The sequence below is a fragment of the Lagenorhynchus albirostris genome, chromosome 8, assembly GCF_949774975.1.
Source record: "Lagenorhynchus albirostris chromosome 8, mLagAlb1.1, whole genome shotgun sequence".
Classification (NCBI taxonomy): Eukaryota; Metazoa; Chordata; class Mammalia; order Artiodactyla; family Delphinidae; genus Lagenorhynchus; species Lagenorhynchus albirostris.
In genome coordinates this window covers 19,980,051-20,001,380 of record NC_083102.1, presented here as the reverse complement: position 1 = coordinate 20,001,380, position 21,330 = coordinate 19,980,051, and positions in this window count along the sequence as shown.

The following is a 21,330-nucleotide window of genomic DNA, read 5'->3' as shown; positions in this document are numbered from 1 at the left end:
CTTGCATCTTCTGACTTCAAGGTACTATCCTGGAACTAAGCAGCAAAACAGTCCTTGCGGTCTCTGGAGAGCCTCAGAAAAAAAGTTCTGTATAGAACGAGGCACTCTGACACTTCTCGTCATAACAAAAAGGAAATGAATAAAGGACGTGAGGCAATTAGCCCTATACAATGTACAGTATACATAACCTGTAACTTGAAAAGCTTATTTAAAACGTCTATTGTTTCTTAAATGGACATTTAGGGGAGATTTTTATCTTTAAACCCAAGGCTCTGAAACCGAACCAAAGTAACTTTGAGCTACAGTCGGCAGACAGATTCCACCGTGCCCTGCCCCGCCCACCCCACGGCTCCCGGGCTGCGCTGTGTGTGGCTGAGGGTGAGATTACGTGCCCAGCGTGGCTGTAACTCAGTCTGCGTCCCTGAGTTACAGCCCTATGGTGGCCCTGTGGCTTACAGTCACATTGTAAAATGACTGCGGTGGCTATTGGTGGGAGCGTAAAATGGTGCAGCCGCTGTGGAAAGCAGCATGGTGGTTCCTCAAAAAATTAAAAGTAGAATTACCATATGATCCAGCAATTTGACTTTTGGGTAAATATTCAAAAGAACTGATAGCAGGGTCTCCAGGAGATATTTGTACAGTCATGTTCACAGCAGCATTATTCACAGTAGCCAACAGATGGAAGCAACCCATGTGTCCATCAACAGACAAATAGGTAAATAAATTGTGGTGTATACATACAATGGAATATTATTCAGCCTTAAAATGGAAGGAAATTCTGATACCTACTACATGGATGAACCTTGAGGATATTCTGCTAAGTGAAATAAGCCAGTCACAAAAAGACAAACACTGTGGGCTTCCCTGGTGGTGCAGTGGTTGAGAATCCACCTGCCAATGCAGGGGACATGGGTTCAAGCCCTGGTCCGGGAAGATCCCACATGCTGCGGAGCAACTAAGCCCGTGCGCCACAACTACTGAGCCGGTGCTCTAGAGCCCGCGAGCCACAACTACTGAGCCCGTGAGCCACAACTACTGAAGCCCACGCATCTAGAGCCTGTGCTCCTCAACGAGAGAAGCCACCGCAATGAGAAGCCCACGCACTGCAACAAAGAATAGCCCCCACTTGCTGCAACTAGAGAAAGCCCGCACGCAGCAACAAAGACCCAACACAGCCAAAAATAAATAAATGAAATAAATAAACTTATTAAAAAAAAATAAAGACAAACACTGTGTGGTTCCACTTATAAAAGGTACCTAGAGCAGTCAAACTCACGGAGACAGAAAGTAGAAGGGGGAGTCCGGGAGCTGGAGAAAGCGGAAATGGGGACTTACTATCTCATGGGCACAGAGTCTCAGTTCTGCAAGATGAAAAGAATTCTGGAAATTAGTTGCACAATGATGTGAATGGACCTAACACTACTGAACTGTACACTGAGAAATGGTAAAGATGGGAAATTTGTGTGATGTATATTTTGCTACAATTAAAAAAGAAACAACTAGTGGTGGGACAGGCCTGGGCCTCCCGGGGCCCCACCGGGTAAACATTGTGCCACTGCCCCCAGAGGCTCTCCTGGGATGAGCTCCAGCCTCTGCCTTCTGTGCGCCGATGAAAATCAGAGCTTTGGGTTTTTTCTTTCTGTCCACAGAAACCAGGGAGCAGGTATTCAGAAAAGCCCTGCTGCTCGCTGCTCTGTGAACCATTCCGGGGGCTTCTCCTCTGAAGGGAACCTGGAATTCTCTGGCCTTCCCAGCAGCTGCCAGGGCCCAGATGCCGGAATAAGTGGGGCACCCAGACAGCAGCAGGAGGGCAGATGTGGACTTTCACCTGGTCGCTGTTTGACAGGTGACCAGACGCCGTGTGATCTGCCGCAGGAGCCCTCCTTCAGGCAACCCCCCTCCACCTCGCACACCCAACCCTGCAGCTCCTCTGAGATCAGGGCCTCTGAGGGGGACGAGTAGCCCACGCAACCCTAGCCCCACAGGAGAGCCAAAGTTCCTGCTTCTGCTGCAGGGGGACACTGCCCCAGCCGCCTAGGGCCCTCCTTGCCTCGGGTCTTGCCCTACCAAGCCCTCCTGCATACAGCTTCCTACTGACCTTGGAACACACATCTAAGTAGGCTGCTGCTGTACATTGACCCTCACTGGCTCCCCACTGCCCAAACGACCAAACTCCCTGGTGTGACGCTCAGCCTCATGCCCTGATCCCTGCCTTTCTCTCCATGCTCTCCACAGCTCCCCATCTTCGTGCTTCCCATCCCCATGCATCCCTGCATTTTCCCAAGTGCACCTCTTTGAAATCCCAATCAATAAGTCCCTCTTCCACAGAATATAGACTGCTGGGCTGTTCTCCACGTGGTGTGGTGGCCGATCCAGGCCACGTGCTGCTCCCTTTTCTCGGGGCGCCTCCAGTTTGTCCACATCCTCTACGGCTGGACACCCAGGAATGACCATACAGTTCAGAGGTGATCCAAACGGGCACAGAGAACAGCCCATAGGTTCAGGGAATGACTTCACAGGTTTGAGACATCATAACACAACATGGACCAACCAAAGACTATGGATCAAAGTTACAGAAGGAGGGATTGAGAATGAACTCCTAAGCGAGGGCTTTGAAAATCACTAGGATAAGCTCCAGAGGAAGGCCATCTCCTTTCCTTCCCTGGAAATGCCTGAGGGTAGGTCGGGAGCACACCTGGCTGGGATGGTGTGGACACAGCCTCGAGGTGGGGGGGATGGGTGACACACCCTTTAGGAGCTCTCTGCTCCTGTGAGTTATATAGCCCCTTTGCTGGGAGCTCTCCAATCCTTCCTCCTTATTCTGATGGCTGGACATAGGATTATTCTTTCAGTTTTGAGTCATGGGGAGAAAATTCTTTAAAAGTAACCATCTTTTACTCTGGCCAAATTCCTGGCCTATTAAGGTTCCGGGGCGATGCCTGCACCTGCTGTCACCACTGCCGCATGGCCAGCACCCACCAAGGTGAGGTCAGAAACCATAACAATAGGCACAAAGGATGCAGTTGCTAACCCTTCCCCAGAGCCTCGTGGAAGCTGGGATGAATACAGTCTCCTTGCCAGAGGCCAGCTTCTGCAATCAAGGGTTTGAGAAATGTAACACAACTACAATTCCACATTTTTACCAGGTTTTCCCTTCCGGCAGCCTGGTCACAGTGCTTAGCCTCTCTGAGCTTCAGCTCCTCTTCTGTCAAATGGAGATGAAACTACCAACCAAGTACATGAAAGGACTTTGCAAGCTGCAAGGCCTGCTATAAATATAAGTTACGCTTATTCACTTCCTATACCATTTAAGAAATTTCTAGATTAAATAAGGTTGATACAAAGTTAAGACCTTGATTTCAATAGAAGAAACGGTCCAAGGTAGACTGTGTAATTATTCAGAGAATGAAGAAAGAAGTGAGTCACCCCAGATGGGGAGAGGGTAGGAGGAACAGGGCTGGGGTGAGAGCTGAGGAACACCCCACGTTCACTGCAGCATTACTGACAATAGCCCAAACATGGAAAAGACCTAAGTGTCCATCGACAGATGAATGCATAAAGAAACTGTGGTACATACATACAATGGAATGGTGTTCAGCTGTTAAAAAAGAGAGAGAGAGAGAGAGAGAGAGAGAGAGAGAGAGAGAAAGAGAGGTCCTGCCACTTTGACAACATGAATGAACCTGGAGGACGTTATACTGAGTGAAATAAGCCAGGCACAGAAAGACACATCCTGTGTGCTCTATCTTACTTATATGTGGAATCCGAAAAAGTCGAATACCTAGAAGCAGAGAATAGAATGGTGGTTGCCGGGGGCAGGGAGACAGTGGTCAAAGGGTACAAAGTGGTTGTTATGTAGGATAAGTAAGTCTAGAGATCTCATGTCAGTGTAGTGACTGTAGTTAACAATATTCTACTGAATACTGGACGTTTGCTGAGAGAGTAGATTTCAGGTGCTCTCACCACACACACACACACACACACACACACACACACACACACACACACACACACACACACACACACACACACACACACACACACACACACACACACACACACACACAGTAACTATGTGAGGTGACCCATATGCTAATTAGCTTGGCTGTAGTCATCCTTTCACTATGTATATGTATACCAAGATGTTTTACACCTTAAATATATATAACTTGTATTAAAAATAAAGACACATATGTGAGAAATGAAGTGTGAGCTGTCACAAGTCCCCAGGCTGCTGGGCCCTTAGTCACCCTGAGCTGAGACCGCCTCTTCGGCATCATCACCAGCACAAGGCCTGGAGCTACCGCTCACCCCAGGGCCCCTTTTACAATGGCCACCCCAAAGGTGGTCCCTCTGTGAGTGGCCAGTAGGGGAACAAAGAGACAGGGGCTGCAGCTCTCCCTGGCCAGCATGGATGCATGGCCAGGGCCAGGAACTCTTTCCCATTTACCCTCTTCAAGCCGTACTGGGGTCCATGCTCAGGAGGGAGATGCTGAATCAGACTGTCAGTTTCCAGAGACACAGTCTCCTTCCCCAGGGCCTCAGGAACTCAGGCAACTGCCAAAGTCCACGGCCCCCTCCCCCTAAGTGTGTTGGATGCACTGAGTTTTCCTGGTGGTTTAAACACTTTGCATTGATTTGTGTATTAGTTTTATATGGTTTTGAGAGACCAATTGCAAGACAAGCTTTGCCCGTCGTCCATCAAAGCTCACCGGTGCTTTATCGTCATTCTGAGTTGGCTGCTCATCAGACTCCAGGCAGGCTGCTGCCAAAAGCTCCTGCTGCCGGGGACCTCCATCCATCACAGTTCGGGCATCACTCTGCCTCAGGTGTATTAAAACGCAGGTGGAGGGCTTCCCTGGTGGCACAGTGGTTGAGAGTCCGCCTGCCGATGCAGGGGACACGGGTTCGTGCCCCGGTCCGGGAAGATCTCACATGCCGCGGAGCGGCTGGGCCCGTGAGCCATGGCCGCTGAGCCTGCACGTCCAGAGCCTGTGCTCCGCAACGGGAGAGGCCACAACAGTGAGAGGCCTGCGTACCGCAAAAAAAAAAAAAAAAACCTCAGGTGGAGACACTGGCCACTGGGGGACAACATACTTGGCTCCCTGGAGAAGATCTGAGCAGCTAGTCTTTGGGACTCAAGATTCCCAGAGATGAAAATGTTACAGGAACTTTCACAAGCAACTCACAGATGTGGAAACCGAGCCAAGAACCATAGAACTGAAACAGGTATAAACCAGAGCTGCCTCTTAACAGTGTCTTTAAATGGACAGAGTGGAAACGACCCTTGAGAGTGGGGCACTTTTACTTGCCAGGCATCTGTGCTTACGGCTGCAATTGGGCACAGCTTTGGGGCAGGGACATGGGTATTGAACGTGAGGCTAATCACCCTTCCGGCAGCATCTTGCTCCCTCGAGGGGACTGGCTCCTGCCCTTCATCCATGCCCTAGAAGGAGTAGATGTGTGACATCTTGGGTGGGTGGGTAGGTCCCTTCCCAGGGACAGCCCACTCTCCCAGCCCTGGAGGCTAGGACTGCTTCCTACACTCTGCCAGAAAGAGGCAAAACCTCCAAGCTCCCCAACCCAGAACCATGCTTCTCCTGATGCCTGTCGGCAGCCCCACATCCCAGAATGAGGGGCCCCTGGACAGAAATGGATCTGTACCAACAAGGGCTGACAGCAATTACCAGTCCCTGGGACTCATGACCAACTTTCTCTCCTTCCCACTGTTTCAAGGACAGGAGTCTCATGGATTATTCTTTTCCTTTCTTGGATATGCGCAAGGTCCCGGTTCCCAAGGACAGCTTCGCCCTCACTGTCAACAGTAAGGTAGAGACAGGAGATGGTGAGGCCAGAGGCCAGGGCTCGCCTCGCTCTGGAATTCCGATTGTCCAAAGGGCATCGGAACACAGTGATCAGCAAAACACAGGTGCCAGGCTCTCACAGCTGGGCCTTCACAGGGTCACTTCACCTTGCCCAGAAACCTTGTCTGGAAGGATCTGCCAGGGACCTGAGATGTCCTAACAACAGGAGTGCGACTCACTAACTCAGAGGCTCACGATGGACCTGGGGGTGGGCAGCAGATGAGGAAAACGGGGTTGACTCTAAGAAAAGTGTGTGTGAAACAACGCAGTGACCTTCAGCCCATCTCTGACCCTTCATGTCCCCATCTGCGGGACCCATCAGCTCCTCTCACCTTTCCTGAGGAGCTCCAAGTTCTGGCCCTTCCATTCTCCTTCCCTCAAAACTTATCTATGCAAAATAGAGATGGCTCTCCAATATATGCAAAGATGCTCAGCCTCATTCAGAATAAAATACAAATTAAAACTACTCCGAGATTCCGAGTATCACCATGGAGGTGGCAAAAGGCCAAAGGCTCAACAACAGCCTGGGCTGCAAGGCCCTGGGGACGTAGGCACTCTGCCGGGAGGGGTGGGGATGTACGGGCGTATTAGGGTATTTTGACTACCTTTGTGTAATTTAATAAAAAACATGTTTGGTCTTTGTCCCTGGTTTCTGGCTCCTAAAACACTTGGGATTTTCTAAGTGATAGGAGGGTCTTCAGTTATTCCTAAGGAGTCTGGTCAACCAGCCAGGTTTATGCTAACACGGTGACTTGGGGCGGGGTCCCTGGATAGCTTCAGGACAGGGCTACTAAGATCCTGCCTTCCCAGGGAACTAAGATCCTGCCTGCCGTGCAGTGCAGCAAAGTAAAATAAAAAAGCCAGTAATACTAGTAGTAAAGCACTTTACTGAGTTCTGTGAGTCATTCTAGTGAATTATCAAATGGAGGTCGAGGGGGGTGTCCTGGGAGCCCCTGAACTTGTACTGTAGTTGGTAGGCACACCATTTGTGGCTGTACCTGAAGTGGGGGTAGTCTTGGGGGACTGAGACCTTAACCCTATGGAATGTGACAATAAAATCAGGTAAACAGTGTCAGAATTGAGTTGAACTGTCAGAGAATCAGAGAATGGGTGCTGGAAAGGATACCATACATTTGGTGTCAGAAAAAAAAGACATCACACTTGCAAAATCACCAATGTGTACATCTTTGACCCACACAGAAACTCCGCTTCTAGGAATTATCTTACTGATAATACTTGCCAGCATGCAAAAGGATGTAAATACAACCTTACACATGTTGGCATTGTTTGAAAAAGCAAAAGAATGGAAGCGGCCAAATTGCCATCTATACGGGAACTGCTTAAATTGCTGAACATGCATACAATGTAGCTATTAAAGAAAAACATTAAAGATCTTTCTGTATTGACATAGAAAGATCTCCAAGATATCTTGTTAATTGGGGAAAAGCAAGGTGCAGAACAGTGTTGATGGCATGCTATATCCTTTGCTAAATTAAAGAGGGATAGGGCTTCCCTGGTGGTGCAGTGGTTGAGAGTCCGCCTGCCGATGCGGGGGACACGGGTTCATGCCCCGGTCCGGGAGGATCCCACATGCTGCGGAGCGGCTGGGCCCGTGGGCCATGGCCGCTGAGCCTGCGTGTCCGGAGCCTGTGCTCCGCGATGGGAGAGGCCACAACAGTGAGAGGCCCGCGTACCGCAAAAAAAAAAAAAAAAAAATTAAAGAGGGATAAAGAAGATAGACTTGTATGGACTTAGTACAGACGCTTTTTAAGATCTCCGAAAGGATAAGCAAGGAACTAACAGCAACGGTGACCTGCTTGAGTAGGAAGACAGAACTGGGCACGTGAGGCACAAGAAAGGGAGAAAAGGACTTCCTGCTGATGGCTGAACCAGGTGAATGTAATACCTATTCCACTCATAGCAGGCCTGACCCCGATGCTCTTCCACCATCTCCCCATCTTACAGCTGATGATGTGGACACTGTGGCCCAAAGGGGCTCCCTGGTTCACCCAGCTCTCAGATCTGGTAGACGGCTGGTACAAGAATCCAAGGCCCTCATCCCCAGTCCAGGCCTCTTTCAGAGACACCACATGACTCTGTGCCTATCTGGGGGACAGCACAGCAGGGCATGGACCGTATATTTCAGTCACTGGAACCTAACAGAGCGTTGGCACACGCTCACTATTTATTAAAAGTTTTCTGAATGAATGAATGTCGTGTTGTACTTCCTGTGAGCCCAGCCCAAATCTCTGGCTGAACTGATTAATTCATTAATCATGGTCTGAGAGTGACAACAATTTACATCACCCAACCATGAGTTACATTTTCTCAGGGGCCGTCCATGGTGGGACTTTGGGTACCTCGGCAGAGGAAACATGTCTGGCGAGGGGGATCCTTTACCCCCCTCATGTCACCCCTCAAGTGAAATGCCATAAGTAACTGCCCATATTGTAACTTCTTGCAGGATCGACTTATGTACAGAATAAGCAAAGGAAGAAAATGATTAAATAAACATAGCGAACGTTTAGTATACGTCACATAGCACCCAGGAGAAGAGGAATGATTTATTTGCACTAGATCGTCCAACAAAACCAATGCCCATGGGACATGTCCTCTGAATTGTGTAGGCTGGAGTGGTGATTTGGTGGATTGCATCCTGCACACCCTCCTTCTAGACCAAACTTATGAATTAAACTCCAAACACTGTTGCAAGGCGGATGGCAGGTGCGCCTTTATTCAAAACCTGTGGTATGAAGCTTGCTAGCCTCATCCTCTGACTACGACCCCACCAGACAGACATGGCACTCCCACTAACCAGGGGTGAGAACCCAGAACCCTCCAGAACATAACATCCATAACGTGTGACAAACACAAGTTGTATCTAAGCAGGCTGGGAGGGTTCCGAGGGAGCTAAGCGAAGTAAGATGATGAACACCTTGGGAAAGCAGACTGAGTGAGGCCATGGATGATGCATGAATGTTTGGTAAATCAAAGAGATCTGGGGCTTATGAGGAGAGAGATCAAATCCCATTATAGCCAAGTCCATTACAAAGAAAATTTCACCTTCACAGAAGTATAGCCAAGCCCCAGGCATCGGCCCGTAATAGTCATATATTGTTCCGATAACCCACTGTGAAGCATGCTGTTCTGCAGGCCTTCTAGGTAATAGTCTCTAGTTATAACAACACCCTGGCACATCCCCACTTACCACAAGATGAACTATTTGTGGTACATGACAATACACGAATTCCTTCCCAACCATCTGACTGTGGGAGGTGACTTTTGAGATGCGCTATTGGAAGTTGATGTTTCGAAAAACTGCAAGAGATTGGTCGTAAGAATCTTTACCTCATCTCTTAGTTTCCCATCAAACCAGCCACCTGGGTCTAATATCACTAGGAAGATTATTTAAGATGTTAGATGATCACCTCTGAATATGCACAACAAAAATATTTGATAAAACTCAACATCCATTCATGGTTTAAAATCATAGTAAAATAAGGCTAGTAACTTCCTCAATCTAATAAATAACATCTGTCAAGAATAGATAGTAAATATCCTACTTAACACTAAGAACATTTAAATCATTCCCTTAAACATCTGGAATCAGATTAAATGCTCACTATGTCAGAGATTGCAAAAGCTAAAAGGTCTGGAAAATACTGTGTGCAGACAAGGAGGTGGAAAAATAAGAACTCTCCTATGGTGCTGATAGGAGTATATATTAGCAGGACCCCTTTAAGAGTATGTTGGCAATAGTAAGTGAAGTTGAAGGTATACATATGCTTTAATTAATGCTTTAATTCTGCAACTCCATGGGCTCAAGGAGACATGCATAAAAATGTGTTTTGTTGCTTTGCTTTTAATAGAAAAAGGATTAGAAACAACATATATGTCCATCAACAGATATATAAATAGTGATATATTCTTACAATGGAGAAGTACATAGTAGTTTAAATGAGTCAACTAGAGCTACGTGTATCAACATGGATCCATGGCAGAAAAAAAAAAAAAGCAAGTTTCAGAAAGATACATGCATGATACCTTTATATAAAGTTTTTTAATATAAATTTATTTAATTTATTTATTTATTTATGGCTGTGTTGGGTCTTCGTTGCTGCACGCGGGCTTTCTCTAGTTGCAGCGAGCGGGGGCTACTCTTCGTGGTGCACGGGCTTCTCATTGCGTGGCTTCTCTTGTTGCAGAGCACGGGCTCTAGGCACGCAGGCTCAGTAGTTGTGGCGCACGGGCTTAGTTGCTCTGCGACATGTGGGATCTTCCCAGACCAGGGATCGAACCTGTGTCCCCTGCACTGGGAGGCCGATTCTTAACCACCACACCACCATGGAAGTCCCTATATAAAGTTTTAAAAGCATGCAAGGAGTAGGGCTCAGCACCAGAGGTCCAAGGTTAGTATATTCAACCTCTACAAACAGACAGAAACCCCATAGACACTTGTCCTTGAACCTGAGTGATTTGGGGCATCACTCCAGCCCTGAATTGGGGCTGATGCAGGTTCACATTCTGTGTCTTGGATGACATCAGTGTCTTCGTTGGCTCAAACTGCTACAACAAATACCACTGACTGGGCGGGCTTAAGTAACAAACACTTCTTTCTTATAGTTCTGGAGGCTGGCTGGGCGCCAGTATGGTTGGGTCCTTGGTGGAGGCAACTCTTCCTGGTTTACGGATGGTCATCTTCTCGTTTTATCCTCAAAGGGCAGGGTAAGAAACGGCCAGCTCTCTTCTTATAAAGATATTAATCCCATCATGGGGGCTTTATTCTCATGACTCAATCCCTTCCCCAAAGCCACACCTCCAAATACCATCGCTTTAGGGGCTTCAACATTAGAATCTGGGCGGGAACAGAAGCATTCAGTCCGCAGCAATCAGCATTGCTTGGGAATGATCAGAAATCTGCTACTGGACCAGAAAAACTGCAGTGTAAAGGGAAACACAAGGACATCTTCCTTTTCCTCTTTTTTTCTCATTTGTACCTTCCAGTCTCTGACCTCCTTTTATCATCCGTTACATATGTATCTTGTAGATATCCAGAAAGCTCTCCCAGAATAGTCCCCCTCTCCCTACGATTAACAGAAATACTAGGAGAGCAAGGAAAATTTGTAAAGTCCTTGATGAGTGGTCACGTTATTTCACAGCCCTCAGCAGAACCTTGGAGTCTAAAGAAATTAACTTTAAGATGACCCAGTTCAACCTGCTTCCTCTCTGAGGTCCAGAGGGGTGACATGGTTTGCCCAAGGTCTCACAACTAGTTACTGAAAGAGCAAGACCCCAATTCAGGTCTTCTGTCATCAAGAATGGTGTTTCTACTGTACCACAGAACTCTACGATGTATGTTCATTATATAAAACCCAGAAAACATCAGCTTGAGTCCCCTCATCCCTGCTGGGGTTCCAAAAATATGAGGTCATGGTTTATGCCACTTTCGTGCTCATGGAGGATCATTTTCAGAATGCCCCCCACCGGGGGTCAAAGTCACGCGGGCTGGGATGGCACCCAAGCACACACTGTTGTGCATGCAGAATGCCAGCCTCCGCATTTAGACAATGACTCATCATTTTGAACGTCACTGGGCTTGGAACAACTTGAAAAGGAGGGAGGGAAGGAAGGGAAGGAGGGAGGGAGGAAGGAAGGATAGTGATGTTGAAATCTCGGTGGAGTGTGTTGATGAAGACATGATGCTGCTAATGAAAGGCAAAAATGGATGTTTCCATTTCTGCCCACACTGGCTGATATCCAATTATCTGTAAGACTCTGGTAGCCAAGAATTGTTTTAACAAGGGAAGGACTGAACTATAAATGTAGGAAAATATCTACAAACACCCCCAACTTGATTGCTTTCTGGGTGATTTTGATTTGTGAAGATCAGTGAGGAATACAAATCAGATATAAAAAGAAGTTAGCAGCCCACATCAATGGGTAAAACTTTCACATTGATCAGTGCTGCAAAGCTGGGAGAAATCTCCAGTCCCTAAGCCCCCAACCCTTACAATCTAATGCAGATTCAGATTCAAGATTTGGGACAAATTTAAGACATCCATAGAGAAACATACAAGTAAATGGTACTTAAAGAGAACACCATATTCTGGCACTGGAGAAAAGCAAAAAGGATGATACAAGTGAGATGGGGTTAATCCAGAAGGACTTCCTGAAGAAATCTGAGGTCTGAGCCATAAGATATGGAAGGAAGGAAAGGCCTGATGGTGAGAAGGCAAGGAGGCAGACGTCCAAGGCAGGTGAACGGCTCTGCATATGCCCAGTGCAGCAGATATGGTGACAGCGGTTAAGTCTACATCAGCAAGATAAGGTTGTTTACATTCACTCATTTCTCTATAAACAGTGATCTCAGGAAAGAGTAAGGCAGGGACCCTCCATTCTACAGAGGGGGAAACAGGCTTAGTAGACTAAGTGGTGTGCCCTAGGGCTCACAACCAACAAGTGGTAGAGCTCAGTCTTGAACTGAGGACTTTGGACTCCAACCAGAGAGCATCTGAAGTCTCCTTTAATGACCCTGATAGCCAGAAATAGAAACAAAGTGATAGTTTTTAAAAGAGCCCAGTCAGGTGCAGGCATAGGGTGAGGGAATGTGCTATATCCTTCCAGAGGACTCAACGGTTATGAATTTGACCTATTAGATTTGGTGGTCAAGAGTCATGGAAAATGGATTAATGAGATCAAGGTCACAGTGTCAGTGTCTCAAGAAGCAGGGCTGAGAACACAGCTGCAAGCCACTGTTCACTCAGGTACATCAGTTTGCAAAAGTTTGGGGAGAGGGGCTAACAAATGGTTGGATCCGCACAGATGGAAAAACACCTCCAACACCTACTTACCAATGGATTGTCCCAAGATCTTTTTGCACACAAAGATCAGCACATTGTTAGTGTTAATCTGACGTTAGATTGGACACTTAGTCTTTTTTCCCTGACAGCCTGACTTCAGGAGCTTCCCACTGGAATCCAGCCACATCTCTGCACAGAGTCTTCTATACGTAAAGAGTGTCGGGTTCAGATTTGCTTAAATTTTACCCCTAATTAAAAAGGCCAGGGCTTCCCTGGTGGTGCAGTGGTTGAGAGTCCGCCTGCCGATGCAGGGTACGCGGGTTCGTGCCCCGGTCCGGGAGGATGCCACATGCCGTGGAGCGGCTGGGCCCGTGAGCCATGGCCGCTGAGCCTGCGCGTCCGGAGCCTGTGCTCTGCCACGGGAGAGGCCACAGCAGGGAGAGGCCCGCGTACCGCAAAAAAAAAAAAAAAAAAAAAAGGCCAGGGGAACAGTGGGTAAATACTTTGGGTCTAATTAAGTCTGACTGCATTATGAAATGGAATCAGTGTATTCAACTTTTTACATTTTGAAATTCCAAAGTGATCCTATGTTCTTCATCAGCCACAGAGGATGACCCTTTGCATGTGGAGCGTACAAACTGCTCTCAGCTCACCAGCTTGTCAACCACAAAATAAACCAATTCTCAGGCACTGCGAAAGAAGCTGTGTCTTATGCCTTAACTTTCTCCCCCTTCTTGCATTTTCTCCCTTGTCAGTGGTTTTCAATCTTTGGTTCTCATTGAAATCACTGGGGAACTTTAAAAATCCCAATGGTTGGGTGCCATGTCCAGATATGTTGATTTAGTTGACTTGGAGAATGGCCTGGTGTCAATTTTTCAAGCTTCCCAGATGATTCTAATGGGCAGCTAAGGTTGCGAATAACTGCAAATAAGTGATCTCATCCAGTGCCTATGTTTTAGATCTCATCTATAGGTTATGACTTGCAAATTTAATCTCCTGTCTTGGGCTCTCTCCCAAGCTCCAGAATCATTCATTCAAACTTCTTACTCATACATCCACTTGGATATCTAAAAAGCTTTGCAACTTCTGCACATGTTGAAAGAAGAACTCGATTTCTCCTCACTTTCAACATGTTTTTCTTCCAATTGTAGTAAAGTAACTAAAACCAAAAGCCTGGAAGCCATCCTTATTTTCTTCCCTTTCCTCACATCAAATTCATCATTTGCTTTGTTCTACAGCCAAAGTAGATCTCATATGCATTATGGTAGGCAGCTTCCAAGATGGTCCCCAATGATTCCCACTTCCTGATATTCATACCCTTGTGTAGTCCTCTCCCATACTGTCTCAGGTTGGTTTGTACAACCAATAGCATATGGCAGAGTTGATGATATGTTACTTCAGAGATCAGGATATAAAAAGACTATGACTTCCATCTTGTTCTCCCACCAGCACCCCGACTCTGAGGGAAGCTAGCTGCAAACTGCCATGTTGTGAATAGCCCTTGGAAAGGTCCATATGGTAGGGAACAGAAGCCTCTGGCCATCAGGCAGCAAGGGATTGAGCCTTCCAGCAACCACATGAGTGAGCTTGAACGTGGATTCCCCAGCCCAGTCAAGCCTTGAGATGGCCTTGAGGCGGCCTTGAGGCAGCCCCAGGTGTAAGCTTGACTATTGACCCTGAGCCAGAGCCACTCAGACAAGTTGCTCCTAGACTCCTAGCACTCAGAAACTGGGTGATACAAGTGCTGATTGTTTTAAGTTGCTACATTTTGGAGTAATTAGTTACATAACAATAGATACTATACTTATACACATTTTTGTGTCTCCTGGCTACCGTGCTACTCCAAGCCACCTCCATTTCTTATCTGGGCTAATGAAAGTCTCCCAGCAGGTCTCCATTTTTCCACTTCTGCCCTCCAACAATTTGTCATCCTCGTTTCTAGTCTTCAAATAGACTTAGTTCAGATCCCTATCCTGTTTAACACCTTTAATGATTTCCTATTTGACTTAGAAAAAACCCAGTTCCCCAAAATACTTCTTCATGATCTGATTCCAATCTGTATCTCCAACTTATTCTCATGCCTCTCTTCCCATTTCTTATTGTGTTCCAGCCACACTGGCTCTTCATTTTACACAAAGACCTTTGCTTTTCTTTTATGGTTAGATGATCTTGGGGGAAAGAGGGACATTTTTAATATTAGGAGAACAGGATTCTGGTAACATCACTCAAACCAGAAATGACTTTTTGCTACGTCTCTGATAAGTGTTCGTCAAGCTTTGAGGCCAAGTAATGTAGCGTGGAAAAAGAACAGGTGCTTTTGCTTCTGGCAGTATGTCGGGATAAACAAGGAGAGAATACCTTCCCAGTACAGAACAACTGAGAATTCTGGATAAAACATAAAACGTATTTTAAAGCGTGGCCGAGCTAGCAGGAGAACAAGGAGTACAATCAGGGGAAATAAAGATAAGGAAGTACAATTCAATGGGGATAACTAAGCTACAAAGTCATTTTCCTTGTGGGAATCTCTGAATTTCCTGTTGGTCTAGGGCCATACATATAAGAGACTAGAGGAAAAAATCCTAGATCCCAAGCAAAATGGGACTTTTATTAACTGGGAAGCCTACAGGGTGATACCTTAGTTGCCCCATCAAAGATTTATCTGGCTCAGACTTGACCCTTAGAGTAGGAAAGTGGCAGGAAAAAAAAACATTCCCCTAATTTTTCCTACCACAGACTAATATTGATGAGGATTTAGGGCTGGAATTCACACCAAAAATAGAGGGTGCCAAACTTAGTTTAAAGTTGTCCTCGATTGGACAGTGCTCCAAACACCTGGCAGAAGAAACACAAATTCTCTCCAAGAAAATTCTCTCTGAAAATTCAACTCAGGCCTCTTGTTATTTTCAGAAATGAACAGCAAAATCACTAAATACATGGAGTACAAGCCAATATTAGTAAGAGTCAACAGAAACAATAAATTGCAGAATCAGACTCATAGAGCCTGCAGGTATTAAATGATTAGAGAAAAAATTTTAATAAGTAGGTTTAACATGGTTAAAGAAATGAGGGAAATTATAGTAATCCAAAGGAGCAAAAGATTAGCAAAGCTGAACAAACCTATTTTAAAGAAGCAAATACAACTTCATGAAATAAACACTACGATAAATGCAATTTAAAACACATTGGATGACTTAAACAGCAGGTTAGACACAGGAAGAAAAATGTACCTATTAGACTGGGGGAAACAGCTAAAGAATTATCCAGGATGCATCAGCCAAAAAGGTGAAAAATATAAATAAGATGTTAAGATACATGAATGAGAGAATGAAAAGATGCAACTTATGTATAATTGAGGTTCCAGAAGATGTAAATAGGGAGAAAAGAACAAAGAAATATTTGAAAAGAAGATGGCTTAGAATTTTCCATAGTTGACACCACTTCTCAGTTTCAGGGAATCTAACCTATTCCAAGCAGTACGCATCATAATGAAGCTATAGAAAACCAAAGAAAGAAGATCTTAAAAACAGCCGGTGGCGGGGCGGGAGTGGGGGGGTGAGGGGGTGGGGTGGGGGGGTGGGGGGGGTGGGGGGTGAGGGGGTGGGGGGTGGAGTGGGGAAACACTATTAAGGAACAGTGATTAGGCTGACAGCTGACCTCAACAGCAACAACGAAAGCCAGAAGTCAACAGAATATCTTCAAAATGCTGAGAGAAAATCGCTGTCAACTCAGAACTGTACTAAATACAAGCACTGAAACTATATTTCAAGAACAACAGGAAATACAGCATTTCCAGACATACGAAATCAGAGTTCATTCAGTACAATAGACCCTGATTAAAGGAATATCTGAACTAAAGGATATACATTAAGAAGAAGGAAAATGATATCGAAAAAAGGACAAAAAGAAAGAAGGACTGGTGAGCAATAAGAAAGAGTAAACTTGTATGTAAATAAAAATAAATATGACTATGAAACATAAGTATCTGATGTGTGGGATTAAAATAAAATCAAGCTAAAAAAAGAGAAAAAGAAAAATATTGCATTCATGGAGTTTAGTTTCTAATGGGGAGAAACTGAAAACCAGCAATCAGCAAAGTTTAAAGAAAAACAAAACAAAACAAAACAGATCATCCGAACAGTGACAAGTGCCACACAAAGAATTTAAATAGGATGATATGCGAGCCTAAGACGTGGGGCCACTTCAGACTTGGTGATGAGGGAAGGTGACATTTAAGCTGAGACCTGAATGACAGGAAGGAGCCAGACACATAAAGTCACAGGAAACAGAATTCCAGGCAGAGGGAAGAGTTAATGCAGAAGTCCCACATCTATCTGACTCAATTTCTCTGAGCTTCAATTTCTTCACCTATAAAATGGGGATAATATTTTCCTCATATTTGTTGTGAGGCTTGAATGAGCTTTTTAAAGTACTTTAAAATATCTGAATTATCATACATGATAATTTTATTGAGGCAGCCTAATTTCCTGTGAAGAATACAGATTTTAGACTAGCCAGACCAAGACTTAAATTCTTGGCCTGACAATGCCTGTGTGAACACTCTGAGATCCAGTGTCCTTAGATGGGAATGGTGTGCTTGCCACAAGGATTAAAGGGTGAAACATTCACACAGAGCCTAGTACTGTGCCTGGCTCAGAGAAGAACTCCATAACTATTAGTTTCCTTCCTTTCCCTCTGCTAAAATGTTACCTTTTCCGTAAAGGCTCCAATGGCCTCCTCATCCTCCACTCCCCGACTCCAGCCAGAAGTTCTCTCTCTTCTCTGCTTTCCCACTGTTCTTTATCTGTAAGTATCTCTCAGTGACTCCAATTTTTTTGTTTTTCCATTTCTCCCAGGGGTCTGTAAAAGTCATTCCACAGACTTTATTCTATCCATCTTTTACCCCTCACAGTACCTAACCTAGGATCTTGCATATCATAGGTATTTAATAAAATGTTTAAATGAGTGGAAGAATAAACATATGAATTAGAGTTGGAACATCACCACCACCAGGGAGCAGCTATTTCATAAAGCAGCTAATTGCATGGCTACTGCTGTTTAAAACTTTTCTCTCCACAGTGGCTGTATCAATTCACATTCCCACCAGCAGTGCAAGAGGGCTCCCTTTTCTCCACACCCTCTCCAGCATTTATTGTTTGTCGATTTTTTGATGATGGCCATTCTGACCATGTGAGGTGATACCTCACTGTAGTTTTGATTTGCATTTCTCTAATGATTAGTGATGTTGAGTATCCTTTCACGTGTTTGTTGGCAATCTGTATATCTTCTTTGGAGAAATGTCTATTTAGGTCTTCTGCCCAGAAACTAACACAACACTGTAAAGCAATTATACTCCAATAAAGATGTTAAAAAAAAAAAAAAAAAAAAACCAAAAAACCTTTTCTCTCATATCAAGTCAAAATCTGCCAGTGGTAGATTTTCATACAAAAGGCCCCCAACAAATCACATCTCTGGTATCCATATATTGATACTGTCTCCTCCCACCTTGACCTTGGGCTTGGCCATATGACTCACTTTGGTCAATGGGACAAACATGGTGCAAGCAGAGGCTTGGTAAGTCATTGTACCTTGGGCTTGCCCTCTTGGATCACTGCCATCAACATGCAAGGAAGTCCAATTTTGCCTCCTTGAAGATGAAAGACCATATGGTCTGAAGGACCCAGCTAAACCCAGGGCCTTGCCAATTCACAAGAGGACTGTAGTCATATCAGCCCAGGCAAAATCAAAAGAAGAACCAACCAACCGATCCATAAAATTATGAGAAATAATAAATCATTGGATTAAACCAGTACATTCTGAGGGTGGTTTGTTATACAGAAATAGATACAGAAACACTTGCCCTCCTGGCAGTGCACCTCTCGGACAGAACCCAGTCCCATTAGTTTAGATGCTCTGCTTCCATCTATGCGGCAAAGTCAATTCCATGTGGTTTTTTTGACATCTCCATCACTTGGTAGTTTGTATGGCACTCAGCATCATAAATCCCACCAGGCTTTTTCTCAGAAACTGTTGTGAACCCACATCTTCCAAATCCTACACATGAAACTTGATACATTTGAACCTATGTGTGGTTTCCTATTAAAATGATCATGATAGTTTTGGCCTATCGGGGGCTATCTAAAACTGAATTCTACATAGCAATGGACCTCTTATTGTTAAATTCAATGGTCAAGTCTCAGTCTTCATCTTATTGATGTATCAGCAGCATCTGACCTAGTTGATCTCTCCTTCTGGGGATGCTTTCTTTCCTTGGCCTCATGGGAATCCCTCTCTCTCGGTTCTCATTCTACCCCCTTGGATGCTCCTCCATCATTGCTGGGTCCTTGGATTTCTTCCCTTTTTTATATACCCTCACTCCCTAAAGCCATCTGTAGGCTGAACCACTCCCAACACTATTTCTCCAGTCCTAATTTCTCCCTGACTTTCAGACGCCTGTATCCAACTGCCTACTGAATATCTCTAATTACAGAATGTGTGTCTTAATTTTTTTTTTTTTTGCGGTACGCAGGCCTCTCACTGTTGTGGCCTCTCCCGTTGCGGAGCACAGGCTCCGGACGCGCAGGCTCAGCGGCCATGGCTCACGGGCCCAGCCGCTCCACGGCATGTGGGATCCTCCCGGACCGGGGCACGAACCCGTGTCCCCTGCATCAGCAGGCGGACTCTCAACCACTGCGCCACCAGGGAAGCCCATGTGTCTTAAATTTAATCGATCCAAAATAGAACCCTTAGCTTTTCCCAAACTCCTTCTCCCCACGTCCATAAATAGTGACTCTAGTCTCAATGTTCCTGACTGCTCAGTCCAAAATCTTTGGAATCATTGACTCCCCTCCCACATTCCATGTCTGATTGATCAGAAGATCCTTACAACCCTACCTTCAAATGTCTACAGAATCCTACCATTTTCACTACCTCCATCATGCACACCCTAGTCTAAACCACCACTGTCCCTAACCTAGACTATTAGAATAACTTCTTGTCTGGTCTCCCAGCTTCCACCCTTGACCTCCCACATTAGCCTGTTCTGCATATGGTAACCAGAGTAACTGTGTAATTCCTAAGTCAATCATACCTCTCAACTGCTCAAAATCTTCCAGTGGCTTCCCATGTCACTGGAGTAAAATCCAAAGTCATGACCATAGCCAGAATGCTCTATGAGATCTGGCCTTAGCTACCTCTCTGACCTCACCTCCTACAATTCTCACCTCCACTCTCTCCACCACCACCACAAGTGGCCTTCTTGCTGTCGTACAAACGCTCCAAGCATACAAGACAGTCTTTGCATTGCTCTTCCCACGGCCTGAAAACACCATTCTCCTCAATCTTAGCTGGTGCTCTCTTCTGCTCAAAGTGCACCTTATCAGGGAGGCTCCTCTCTGAGATCAGTGATTACTCCCATCCCAAGCCACTTGGTATCTATCTCTTCTTATCCCACCCGACACTTTGGTCCATTTCCCTCACTGGCATGCAAGCTCCACAGAGCAGATGCTTTGTTTCGTCCTTGCTGTATCCTCAGTGCTAGAACCAAACCCAGCCCAGCCTAGGTGTTCAGTATCAGTTGAATAAATGAATTCACTATCTCTTCTAGCTTTGGACCATCGCAAATTATATATTTGTCCAAGAAATTTATATTTTTACGTAGTCAAAAGGATACAACCAGAAAACAAGCTCTGTGGTACAAGCAGTGGAGGTCATTGTCTTAGAGATGAATAACACTAGGTCTAGATTATGGAAGGCCTTGCATGGCCATCCAGAACCTGGAGTGTTCACCACAGGAAATGGGATGCCATTAAAGGTTTTTAAGATTTTTAAGTGTAAACTGATAGAATCTGTCTTATAAATAACTTTTATTGCAGACATTTAAAAAATCCTACTCAGATCAATTTGGAAGCAACTTGACACTTTCCTTTTTTATTAACTGGATTTTAGAACGTGTTGACAAGTATCGTTCATTTTGAACAGTCCTATGTAATTCTCTGGATCAGGGCAGGGACCGGCGGGTCATCTGCGAACAGATGCCTGTGGCTGTGAACAAACAGATTTTTGCATCTGGGTCTTCTGACCACATTTTACACTTACAACACATGTACTTCTTATCTAACACCTGTGCACAACTATATATAGCATACGAGGGATGGTGTTTTCATATCATACATGTAGGTTCTTGCCAGAGCTATCTTCCGAGCCAGGGAGTCTGAGAAAAAAGCTGAGGGAACAGAGTGGAAGTTGTACCACGCACACCAGACTCCAATGAGCTCACACGTGTTAACCAATATACCACCCGACAGCTGCCTGCTTTGACAGCTGCAGGGGAGCAGCCGAGACAGCAGGAGGCTTTGCCGTGTGGACAGGCTCATGGTTGAGAAGGGAGCAGTTGAGGCCACGCCGAGCATTTGTTCATTAACTTCCTCAAAGTCAAGTGGAAAACAACGGTGGCTGGAGCAGAGGCCCTGAGACGCTGTCATCGTGGCTCTGGCCACAGCGGCCAGCACCCCCGGGGCTGGCGGGCGGCGCTCCGGGGCTGGGAAGGGCCCGCGGGAGGGAAAGGCAGAAGTGGCCCTTCCTTACTGCTGCTCCCAGAGAAGGCCTTCAGCATCCACCCACCCTGCAGGCCCTGGTGCTCAGGAGCTGGAACCAGAATCGGTTCCCTA